Source organism: Zingiber officinale, chromosome 11A (genome assembly GCF_018446385.1).
Source record: "Zingiber officinale cultivar Zhangliang chromosome 11A, Zo_v1.1, whole genome shotgun sequence".
Taxonomy (NCBI): Eukaryota; Viridiplantae; Streptophyta; class Magnoliopsida; order Zingiberales; family Zingiberaceae; genus Zingiber; species Zingiber officinale.
In genome coordinates, this window is record NC_056006.1 from 22,933,435 (window position 1) to 22,946,218 (window position 12,784).

The following is a 12,784-nucleotide window of genomic DNA, read 5'->3' on the forward strand; positions in this document are numbered from 1 at the left end:
AGTCTGAGTTCGACTAATGGACTAAATGTCCTCAGATTGACATAAAACTAGTTTCTATGTATTCATCTAGTTCTTCTAATTATATTCATACCCTCAAATATAAATTCGACTCAATATATCGAGAGTAGTGATTTTTAAAAAATGAATTAGATTTTTTAAACACATTCGTATTCAAAAAATCATTGCTCTTAATATATTGGTCAAATTTATATTTGAAAGTATGAATATAATTAGGAGAACTAGACAAACACATACGAACTATTTTCATGTCATTCTGAGTTATTTAGGTCCATTAGTTGATTTTGGATAAAATTGACTGATGGACTAAACACCCTCGGATTGAGATAAAACTAGTTTCTATGTATTTGTCTAATTCGTGTTCAAGATATCACTGCTCTCGATATATTCGCTTAAATTGATGTTTGAGAGCATGGATATAATCAAGAGAACTAGACAAACATATAAAAATTAGTTTCATGTCAATCTGAGGTCATTTGATCCATCAGCTAGTTTTGTCCAAAATCGATTTTGATACTGAAGTAAATCGATTTGACTAATTTTTATTATTAATTAACTAATTTTCTTGAAGCTTCGGCATATAAAGAAATCGATTTGACTAATGGTATAAAGAAATCAATTTGACTAATGGTAAAAGTCAGTCGACTTATTTCTAAACAGAAATTGATTTAACTAATTTATTTTTATTAGTCAACTGATTTTTATATAAGGGATAAAATGAAAAATAAACATATTATTTAGTAATTTTAAAACTAAGTACATAATTTGATAATTTTAAAAATTTACTTATATGATTAGTCAAAAAGATGAAATAAAAATAAATGCTAATTAAATTCTGAGCAGCGGTCATCATTTGCCTTGTCAGTGTTCAAATTTTTGACCAACCTATATATATTGAGATAGATTATTAAGATTGTTTTTATGAACCTAAGGTATTTCTTAATAATTTAACAGTTCAAAATTTTTAAAGAAATGGAAAATAAATTTTCTAGCATGTTTTTTGGTGAAGGCTAACAAGAAGCCTATATATATTATAATAATATGTTAATTTTATGTAATTTTTAGTACAGAGAGATATATACAATTAACTCGTATAACTAAGAGATCAAGTTGAGGTAGAACAAAGATGATATTTCAACATTCTAGTAAACTCAAGGTGACTTAGTTAAAGTGAATTTTAAGTTTCGTTAAAGAAATAGATTGCGTTTAAAAGGGTTTTGCTATCATAAATGATGTTATATAAAAGTGAAAGTCTATTTCAATATACTTCGTGCACTCACAAAATCATTGAATCTATAAAAGCTTAGAAGTTGTTGTTTGCTAGAGTTCAATACTCTGCTTTCATGTAAGTGCGTATGTGCATACTACGAGAAAGATAGGCAATTAGTCATTCCCTTCGGATAAAGGACAACTACAACTAATGCAACAATGGAAATAAATAAAAGAGTAACTACTATCTTAGGAGTATCCATTCCATGGAAAGCAATTAAAGCCAAACGACAAACTACTCTTAAAAATTGGAATTCGAAGTCTTGGTACCATAAACCTAAACTAGTCTTCTCAAAATAAGGTCTTTGCCTCTGCAATATCATATATACATTTTTAGACCCATTTGTGAATCTCTCTAAGGTCGTTTTTATATCATTAAACTTTGATATCAAAACTTTTCCTTTCTAACTTATTATTCTTAATCCTAGGGGTTTTATGCCCACCAGCTTGTTTATTGAGTTAGCCTTAGACTAACTTTCCGAAGTTTTTGTTGCAAGATCTTAGAATTGGATGATGATGATAGTCTCTCATCTTCATTATTAACCCATTTGATCTTGTCCAAAATTGTAGAGACGGAAAGCTAGAGATGTGGCTACTCTGTTGACTGGATGTAGACCACGCTTTGATCTACAAGCACAAGAAATGTCAGTGCCGAACCAGGGAAGGAGTCTCCGATGTTGGCCCTCCGATGCTCAAATTAGTTACCGACACGAAGAAGAAGACGGAACAACAGTAGTACAAACGTAAACAGTGAATAATGTGTACTTTTGTCGGTGTACGAATCCCCATTTATATAATGCCCTGGTGGGCGACGTGTGCATTTTTCGAGGCATGGACACATTCTCTCATTGATCGCGGTCACGTTTCCCAATTGGTTCTGGACACGTGGTCATGGACACGTTCTTCAATTGGTCCTGGACATGTTCTCTAATTGACCGTGGGCACACCCTCCAATTTGTCGGCATACGATCCACCTGTTGACCATGCCCTGTGTTGGCGACACTATCTCCCAAAAGAATATCCTGAGATAAGTCAACGATCCCGCTAATTGGTCAAGCAAGATAGCCACTCAACTGAGTACTCCTCCATTCGGCCGGACTCGGCTACTCTTCCATGCGACGACGAGTCTTGATAGTATGTTCTCGCCCGACTAGAATAACGCTCTGGTCATCTCAACGCTCCTCTGCTCCATGATGAACTTATGATGATCTTGGTTGCATGAGCGCTTCGCTTGACCCATCCCTTTACTGGTCGGGCAAAACATGCTCGGTTGGCCCATGATGTAGAGCTCCGCTCGGATACCCTTTGATGGGCCTATTAGCCCTCTAGTGTTGACCTCCTTGACTTTGACCTCCATATCTTCCTTTGACCCACACTTAGTGGGCCTCCTTTATCACCACATCACAAGCCTTCTCCTCAAGTCTAGTTAAATGAGGCTGCAAGTCTGACTAACTGGACAAGTAGTGCATTTGATAACCTCTACCAATCGAACACTCTATGTGCTCTGGATACTGGTCGGCTAATATCTACTAATCTTCATTCAAATGTAATGAGCAACGAAGTTTGGGCACTGATTCGGCGATTTGACTCGCCGATCGGCCATTCCTTTTTGTCTCAAGCTTGTGATTAGCTCACATTACATCATCGCACTACTTCATATGTTGGCCTGGGCGTGTAGCTGCCGCTCGGATCATACCTCATAAGTTTGGTGTTGGATCGGCAACTTGGTTGTACCCTAGTCAGATATCTGTGTCGATCGGGATGGTTGACACCAACACTTAGCGAATTTTTCCTTTCCATGTGCTCTCTCGGACGAGCACCTAGTGATAATAGCTAACGTCATCTAAATTTCTGGAAAACTGTGCAAATCCTCAATAATTATGGCCGAGCACGTGGCCATGCCTTTTAATTAAGTCCCATGAATGCTTTCCCATAGACAACTACCATACGCCCCACTTTCTGCCGCTGCACGTTTGACGTGATAGGCGGATATCCACTGATAATGTGACAGATGCCTTTTCAAATTCTACGGCCAGATTTTGTCCTAATTTTGCACAACCCTTGATCGGACGGCTATGGGTGATCAACCACGAAGTTTATAAACCTACCTTTTGCTCGCCGTTGTCTTCACCGTGCCTTGCACTTTCGTCCCCGAGCAATCTCTGCGACGCCTCCTCTCCTTATCTTCGCCGACGTCCTCTTCCAATAAGGTTCCTCTTTCTTTTCTTTGTTGAATCTTTGCCTTGCTTCTTCTCGCCTTTCTGGTTTTCGATGGCTGATTCTCCACAACCTCCTATGCCCGTCCCTGGACACTGGTATACTTCCATCGAGTCCAAGTTTGACGGGGATGACATAGAAAAGATGAAATCCACTTACCATTTCCCTCTGCTATCAAGTTGCTATTCCCTCCGCTTACGACCGACCACATGAATCGCCAGTCGACTTTTTGACCTTCTTCAAGGACTAGTTTAGTGCAAGCCTTCGATTTCCCATTCATCCCTTCTTTTCTGTCATCTATAAATATTTTCGTATCAATTCGTGCGGAACCCCTTTAGGTTGCTATGTGGGTAGTAGTTCTCTTCCGCCTGCACGACCTTCCCTTGACATCTCAGGTCTTCTATTATTTCTATTACCCTAAATTGTTTGAGTCAGGGACCTTCTTGTTTTAAGCCCGAGTGAGCTTAGTTTTCTTTGATAAAATGTCGTCCTCCAATAAGCATTGGAGGGAACATTACTTTTTTGTTCATTCTCCCGAACGTCCTGACTTCCCGATTGGATGGCAAATGGAAGTGATGAAGTAACCGTCGCTCAAGAGATACTGAAGCTGATCGAATTATCTCCAAGCAGCCTCCATCTTAGCAAGTTAGAAGTATCACATTCACCGGTTGCTATTGGAGGGCGTCCTTTACGTGTTCGGCTTAAGCTCGATCTGAACGCGGCTTCTGTCCAGCCTAGGTATGCTCTTTCTTCTCTTTATCTTTGAATCTAACTGATTTTTCTTTCTTTTTTGTAGCCCACATTATGTTGAGGGCGCGTCTCGCTGGCAAGAGCAAACTTGTGGATGTCAAGATCAACGCCATAGGGGTGGCTGAACTAGAGTGTCACGGCCTATAGCTGGTCGGCATCCATGAAGATCCTCTCAGCGAGATAAGTGAGGCTCTTGCATCGATCAGCGAGGGTGGAGCGAGTCAGACGACAGCTAGTGGGGCAGCGGCCGCTACAGCTGACCTTCCTTTAGAATGGCCTTCGATGTTACCGATCGTGGTGGCTTCGGAGTCGGCCACTTTCGGTGAACTCTTGGAATGGCGCAAGAGGCATCGTGGGGAAGATTCCTCCCGCTCTGCCACATCAGCCCTGCAAACACTCGCCTGAGCCGACTCACACCCTGCCTTTGAGTGAGATATATAAGACACCAACGCCCGCTCTTCTTGAGCAAGGAGTTGCAGTGCTCCATACTTCCCTATTATCCAACTGGACGCCGTCGCTATCCGGGCTACCGCCGAGGACAATCTGTGTGCTATTGATCGCCTACATGCCACCTCTATCCTCGGTAGCAACACAAGTGTTTATCATCCGATCGTCCCCAATGCCCAAGTCCACGGGCAAGGTGACTTCGGAGCCCTCTGGCTCAAGTGGCCAGAGACAAATAACGACCATCATCTATTTGCCTACCAATGAATGGCGCAGTCCAAGTGACATTGCGTCTTGCACCCTCGAGCACCAGATTTGGATCCAAGGGCCGCTAGCACAAATATGGTCCGATGCCAGGGTCCGTGTGGCGATTATCTCTATAGGGGAGTTAGCGAACAACCATATCCAAATGAGCACTGGGGGTATATATACTGCCTTATATTTACTTGTTGTTGCCCGCTCAACCCTTACAATCTCCTTGTTGTTGTAGTACTAGGTTGAGAACTTGGCCATATGCCAAAGGCTAGCGTTTCTGGAGCATGAAGTCCAATAGATGAGTGCCTCGAGCGGCAAGTCGATGGCTTCTTAGGCGCGTTTAGAGTAGCTGATTGCCGAGGGGGTCCAATTGAGGGCCGATCTACAGAAGAACTCCGAGTTGCTGAGGCAGAGAGGAGCAAGAGCACCGAGCAGGATTCTTAACTAGCGAGGCTTAATAAGCAGGCCAGCTCCTTTGAGGCGAAGGTCAATCCGACCAATGCCAGGAAGCTCCGAGCCATTAAGGACTTGAAGATCAAGAACAAAGAGGCTTGGATCCTGACTCAGAACCTGAAAGAGGCGGAGGCAGCTTTGAATGTCGAGCAGGATACCCGATCGACTGAGCAAGCAGCTGGCCACTAAAGATAGCGAGCTAGCTTCTATGAAGGCTGAGCTGGAGGCCTCCCAAACAACCTTGGAAGTTTATCAAGGCGCAGAGTCTAGTCGGTTTGAGATTCTGAAGCGGGATTACCTCCAATCGGGCCCTTCAATGACCGGCTTACTGACCGGGCGCTCCACCTCTTCAACCTTGCCATTGATGGGACACTCGACCAGCTAAAGGGCAGTGGCTATATCCCAACCTCAATGACCAATAAGGTCATTAGTCGAGACAAGCTGAACGAGTCACTGCCTGATGACATGCTAGATTAGCTTGAGTGATCCTCGCCCACTGCGAAGCTCACCTACTTTTGTACCGTCTCTTGCTACCTTGTAGAATATTTTCTAAGTGTTAATACATGATCACCCATTCGACGAATATTTATTTAGTTGCTTTCTACAGTGTTCCCTCATGCATTGCCATTTGGCGTTTCTTCCCTTTGTTGGGGTTTGCACTTGTTAATGAATGCATTGCCGCACGGCTCAAGTAGGGCCATGAACCATTTATCATTTTTTGAAAAATTTCTAAGTATGGTTCCCTGCGCTCCTGGTTGTCGATATAACTAGCCACTATGTTGTCAGATTAATCACTCTAGTCTAGCCAAACGACCTCATTTTAGTAGAAAACTGTATCTTCTAGGAGTAGCATATTTCCTTGTCAACCTTATTCTCGGCTTATATACTCGTCGATCATCTTTATTTGTCATAGACTTGGGTTTAAAGCAACTTCTTGGCCCATATTCATTGTAGACTCTGATTTATAGCCACTGCTCGGCTGTTGAAGGCATAGACGAGGGTTTATAGTCGCCGCTCGACTGCTAATGTACACTAGGATTTAAAGTCGTCGCTCGACTGTTGAAGGCGTAGACGAGGATTTATAGTTGTTGCTTGACTATTGACGAAGACTAGGGTTTATAGTCGTCACTCGACTATTGACATAGATAAGGGTTTATAGTAACTGCTTGACTGTTGGTGAAGACTATGTAGGAGAATCGGTCGCCGACTTGAAGGGGGGTTGGATAGACGGCACCCCCAAATACTCGCTTCCTACGTATTTGTTAGCACAGCGGAACACAAACAATACAAATACAAATACGAAAGCTAAAGACTAAGACTAAGAAAGGAAACGTAAACCGCTAACACGTTCGTTTACGTGGTTCGAAGTGTTGGGTTCGTCGGGCCGCGAAAATCGTTTTTTCGTGTCGCGGAAACCCCGAGTCACCCAAAGCCATGGATCTCGTGCAAAGATTCGTAAACAAAACTTTTCGAAAAACCTTTTCCTGTACGAGTTTGTAAAAACTTTAGATCTACACTAAAGTTAAGATCATTACCCTTGTAACGAAGCCCTTCGCGTTCCGGCTCGTCCAAGAAGTTGCCGGATCTCTAGACCGTCAAGCGTCGGTCCTCTAGAAGTATCCACACGAACAATTCTTGATGGAGAAAACCTAAACAAAGGTGTGCTAGCACCTTGATAGGTCACGGCAAGGAAGAGGAAGGAGAGCAAGGAGAGAACACAAGGAAGAAGAAGGAGTTACACCACTTGAATGAAAAATGAAATCCACACACATGACAAAGTGGCCGGCCACTCTACCTTGTAAAACTCCCAAATTAATTGCATTAATTGCAATTAATATGAAGTTATTATGAAAATGGCTTTGTAACTTCCATGAGGTGGCACCCATGATGATGTGGAACATCATTATTGGTCCACCTAATGCCAACTCACCAATGAGGTGGCAAAAAGTCAAGTCAAAATTGACCTTTGGTCTTCCTTCTCAAGTCAAGTCAAACTTGAACCAATCTCTACCATGGTTGATCTAATCTAACCATTTGATTCGAGCCAACTTAATATAATGAATCTAATTCATTAAATTAAATTGATTCAATGAGTCAAAATCTAAATTAGACTCATTGAACACATGAATCAACTTGAGTCGAACTCAAGTTAGCCCAATTAGGATTACTCTTAATCCAATTTGATTCATCAAATGAATCTAATCCTCTTGGTTCATCATATGAACCTAATCTCCATCTAATTGTCCTAAGTGTGTGACCCTATAGGTTCTTGTAACGTTGGCAATGCCCTAAACCCATTTAGTAGCATAAGTAATGAGCGGTATCTAGCAATACATCATTACTACCCAAGTTACAAGAATGTCGAGATCTGACATCACCTTGTGACTACTAATTGTGACTCCTCACAATATGTGACATTGTCCTTCTATCCTAGACATCTAGATTGATCAATATGAGGCATAGACCGTGTCATCCTCTAATCAATCTAAATCTTGAACTCAAGTAGACTCACTCGATCAAATGAGCTCAACATCTAATGTTGACTCATTTGGGCATGGCCATGCACTTAGTGGTCTCACTCTATCAAGAATACCGATGTCACTCCCGTCATATGGGAGGGATAGATCCCATCTACATCACTCACATCCCTCTACATAATTCGTTATATACCCAGTAATCGCCTTTATAGTCCACCCAGTTACGGGTGACGTTTGACGAAACCAAAGTACATAACTCCTTATGTAGAGATCCATGGTGACTTCAGGTCAAAGAACTAATAGTCATACTAATAGCCACATGAGAAAGTATATGACGCTTATATTATGATCCATGATACTTTCTCATGGCGGGTCATTCAGTATACATTCTCCAATGTATACCCATATGTCAGCTTGATATCTCTATATCCATGACTTGTGAGATCAAGTTATCGAGCTGACCTACATGCTAGTCTTATTGCATTAACATTGTCCCTGAATGTTAATACTCGACTAGGAATGATTTAGAGTAGTGTTCCCTATATCATCTCACTATCGATTCAACTAATCGATTGATATAGGTATGAACCTTCTACTCAAGGACGCTATTATACTTAGTCTATTTGGCACTAATACAATTAAGTATAATAACCAAACAAATGCCTTTATTAATATACAAGAATATGATACAATGAGTCCATACAATCATCAAATGATTGGCTCTAGGGCTCTAACTAACAATCTCCCACTAGCACTAGTGCCAATCAGTATAGGCTCTAAGGCCTAATGACCTAGTGTGACCATCATGCTTTCTCTGTGCCAAAGCCTTAGTCAAGGGATCTGCCATGTTAGCCTCTGTAGGTACTCTGCAAATCTTCGCATCTCCTCTATCGATAATCTCTCGAATGAGATGGAAGCGCCGTAGTATGTGCTTGGTCCGCTGGTGTGAGCGAGGTTCCTTCGCATATGGCTCCATTGTTGTCACAATAGAGCTCAACTGGGTCAGCTTAGGAATCACCCCAAGTTCATGATGAACTTCGGATCTAAATCGCCTCCTTTGCTGCCTCCGATGCAGCAATATACTCGGAATCGCCATCGTGTCCTGCTCAACTCTTCCACCACAAAGACCACCATTTAAGCAAAACACGAACCCCGATCGCGATCGGTAATCATCCCGATCGGTCTGAAGCTCGCATCACCGTAACCCTTTATAGTTAGCTCATCATTGCCTCCATATATCAAGAAATATTCTTTAGTCCTTCGTAAGTACTTAAGAATATTCTTGACCGCTATCCTGGATCTGACTGGTATCTGCTCGTCATGCTCAAAGCATACGAGACATCAGGTCGAGTACATAGCATGGCGTACATGATCGATCCTATGGCTGAGGCATAAGGGATATGATCCATGCGATCTCTCTCCTCTCTAGAAGAGGGACCTTGAGTCTTCGAAAGACTCACGCCATGTGACATCGGCAGAAATCCCTTCTTGGAATTCTGCATGGCAAACCGAAGGAGTACATTGTCAATGTATGTACTCTGACTTAGGCCAAGCAATCTCTTAGATCTATCTCTATAGATCTGTATCCCTAGAATGTGCGATGCCTCACCTAAGTCCTTCATTGAGAAGCAACTCCCTAGCCAGGTCTTGACAGATTGAAGCATAGGGATGTCCTTCCCAATGAGAGTATGTCATCCACATACAATATGAGGAAGACAACTATGTCCCCTACAACCTTCTTGTAGACACAAGGCTCATCTTCATTCTTGATGAAACCAAACTGTTTGATTGCATCATCGAATCGAAGATTCCAGCTCCGAGAAGCTTGCTTTAGTCCATAAATAGACTTATGCAGCTTGCATACTCTGCTAGTATGCTGTGGATCTACAAAACTCTCAGGTTGTGTCATGTACACATCCTCGAGTAGGTTTCCATTCAGAAACGCGGTTTTGACATCCATCTGCCATATCTCATAGTCATGGTAGACTGCAATAGCAAGCATGATCCGAATGGACTTAAACATCGCCACTGGAGAAAAGGTTTCATCATAGTCAATACCATGAATCTGCTTGAAACCTTTAGCTACCAAGCGACCCTTATAGATAAGTCCATCCATGTCAGTCTTTCTCTTAAAGACCCACTTACACCCAATGGGTTTTACCCCTTCAGGTGGATCAACCAAAGTCCATACTTGGTTAGTGTACATGGATTCCATCTTGGATCTCATGGCTTCTAGCCATTTCTCGGAATCTGGTCTCATCACAGCTTCTTGATAGGTGGTAGGCTCATCCTCTATGAGCACAATGTCATCATGGTCAGACAAGAGAAATGAGTATCTCTCAGGCTGACAACGTACCCTATCAGACCTGCGAAGAGGTATGTCTACTTGAACTGGCTGTTGGTCCTCAACTCCTTGTGGAACAACATCATCCACAACACTTTGTGGTTCCAGTTAAATTTCCATCGAGGCATCAATGCTATTGTTCGCATCTTGAACTTCTTCAAGATCGAACGTGCTCCCACTAGTCTTTCTAGAAACAAAGTCCCTTTCTAGAAAGACCTCAGTCTTTGCCACAACTATCTTGTGCTGACTGGGAATGTAGAAGTAATATCCCTTAGTTTCCTTGGGATATCCAATGAAATAGCACTTGTCGGATTTGGGTCCTAATTTGTCTGAGACTTGACGTCGTACGTAAGCCTCACAACCCCAAATCCTCATGAAAGACACCTGGGCATCTCTGTCAGTCCATATCCTATATGGTGTCTTTATCATGACTTTTGATGGAACTCGGTTGAGTATGAAAGCTGCCGTGTTTAGAGCATATCCCCATAGATATGTCGGAAGATCTGTGTCACTCATCATAGATCGTACCATATCTAATAAGGTACGATTCCTCCTTTCGGATACACCATTCCACTGTAGTGTTCCAGGAGGAGTGAGTTGAGATAAAATCCCACACTCAGCTAAGTAGTCACGAAACTCATGGCTTAAGTATTCACCACCTCGATCTGATCGAAGTACTTTAATACTCTTGCCAAGCTGGTTCTGTACTTCATTCTTGAATTCTTTGAACTTTTCAAAGGATTCAGATTTATGTGTCATCAAATACACATAACCATATCTACTAAAGTCATCAGTAAATGTGATGAAGTATCTATAACCGCCTCTAGCAGCAACATTGAAAGGGCCACATACATCACTATGTATGAGTCCTAACAAATCAGTTGCTCTCTCGCTATGCCCACTAAAGGGGGTCTTGGTCATCTTGCCTCGTAGGCATGACTCGCATATCTCATATGATTCTAAATCAAATGAGTCCAGCAAACCATTCTTATGGAGCTGGGATAAGCGCTTGTCATTTATATGACCTAAGCGACAGTGCCAGAGGTAGGTTTGGTTCATGTCATTTGACTTGAACCTCTTGGTACTAGTGTTATAGATAGAGCTCTCAAGGTCTAGAATATAGAGTTCGTTTATTAGTGGTGCACTACAATAGAACATATCTTTCAAATAAATAGAACAACTTTTGTCTTTTATTATAAAAGAGTATCCTTTCTTGTCTAAACAAGAAACTGAAACTATGTTCTTAGTAAGAGCAGGCACATAACAACAATCATCTAAATCTAGTACAAGTCCAGAGGGCAGAGATAGCTGATAAGTTCCTACAGCAACAGCAGCCACCCGTGCTCCATTGCCTACTCGTAGGTCCACCTCACCCTTTGCCAATGCTCTGCTATTTCTCAGCGCCTGTACATCAGTACAAATGTGAGAAGCACATCCAGTATCTAATACCCATGATGTAGAAATAGATAGATTGACTTCTATAACATATATACCTGAAGTGGAAGTCTCACTTCGCTTCTTCTTAAGATCCTCCAAGTATACCTTGCAGTTCCTCTTCCAGTGCCCGATCTGACCGCAGTGGAAGCAGGTAGCATCCTTGGCGACCCCTCCTTTAGGCTTCAGTGCCTTGCCTTTGCCCTTGGTTTGGGACTTTCCCTTACCTTTGGGCTTGCCCTTGTGCTTCTGGACCATCATAATGGGCTTAACCTTCTTAAGGTTAATCTCAGAACATACTAAGTAGCTCGGGAAGTGGCTTGTCAATCTCGCTCATGTTATAGTTGAGAATGAATTGACTATAGCTATCCGGCAAGGACTGCAAGATCCGCTCTTGGCCAAGTGGGAACCCCAGTCTTTGTAGGTTCTCTATGTACCCAATAATCTTAAGTACATAAGGACCTACAGGAGCCCCGTCTGACATCTTGCACTGAAACAGTGCCTTTGAGATCTCAAATCTCTCATGCCTCGCTTGTCCCGGATATAGTTGGCGAAGATGCTCAACCATATCGTAAGCGCCCATCAACTCGTGTTGCTTCTGAAGCTCGGAGTTCATGGTCGCAAGCATTAGACAGGACACATCTAAGCGTCGCCTTGATGCTTCTTGTAAGCATCTTTGTCCGCGGGCATTGGCGGGAGGAGCCTCCGGAATGGGCTGCTCCAGAACGTACAGTTTACGTTCCTGGGTGAGAACTATTCTCAAGTTCCTGTACCAGTCCAGGAAATTCGCTCCGTTGAGCTTGTCCTTCTCAAGGACAGATCGCAGGGAGAAGGAATTTGTGTTCGACGTCATGGTTATCTACAACAGAAAATTTGAAGAAATAAATATCATATTCCTTTAAAAATCATTTAATTAGGCCTTTAACTAAATGATGCTCCCACTGAATACTATAATTCATGTGGGACAAGATCCACATCATACTAACCCTTGAGTTAGCTTTGGCTAATACGCCCAAGGCTTAGTATGATCGGTAGGTAATGATTACCAATTACATCTCTATGCAACTCTTGTTTATAGAATAAAATCCGCATTTATATTAAAACTCGAGTTAGCTTTGGCTAA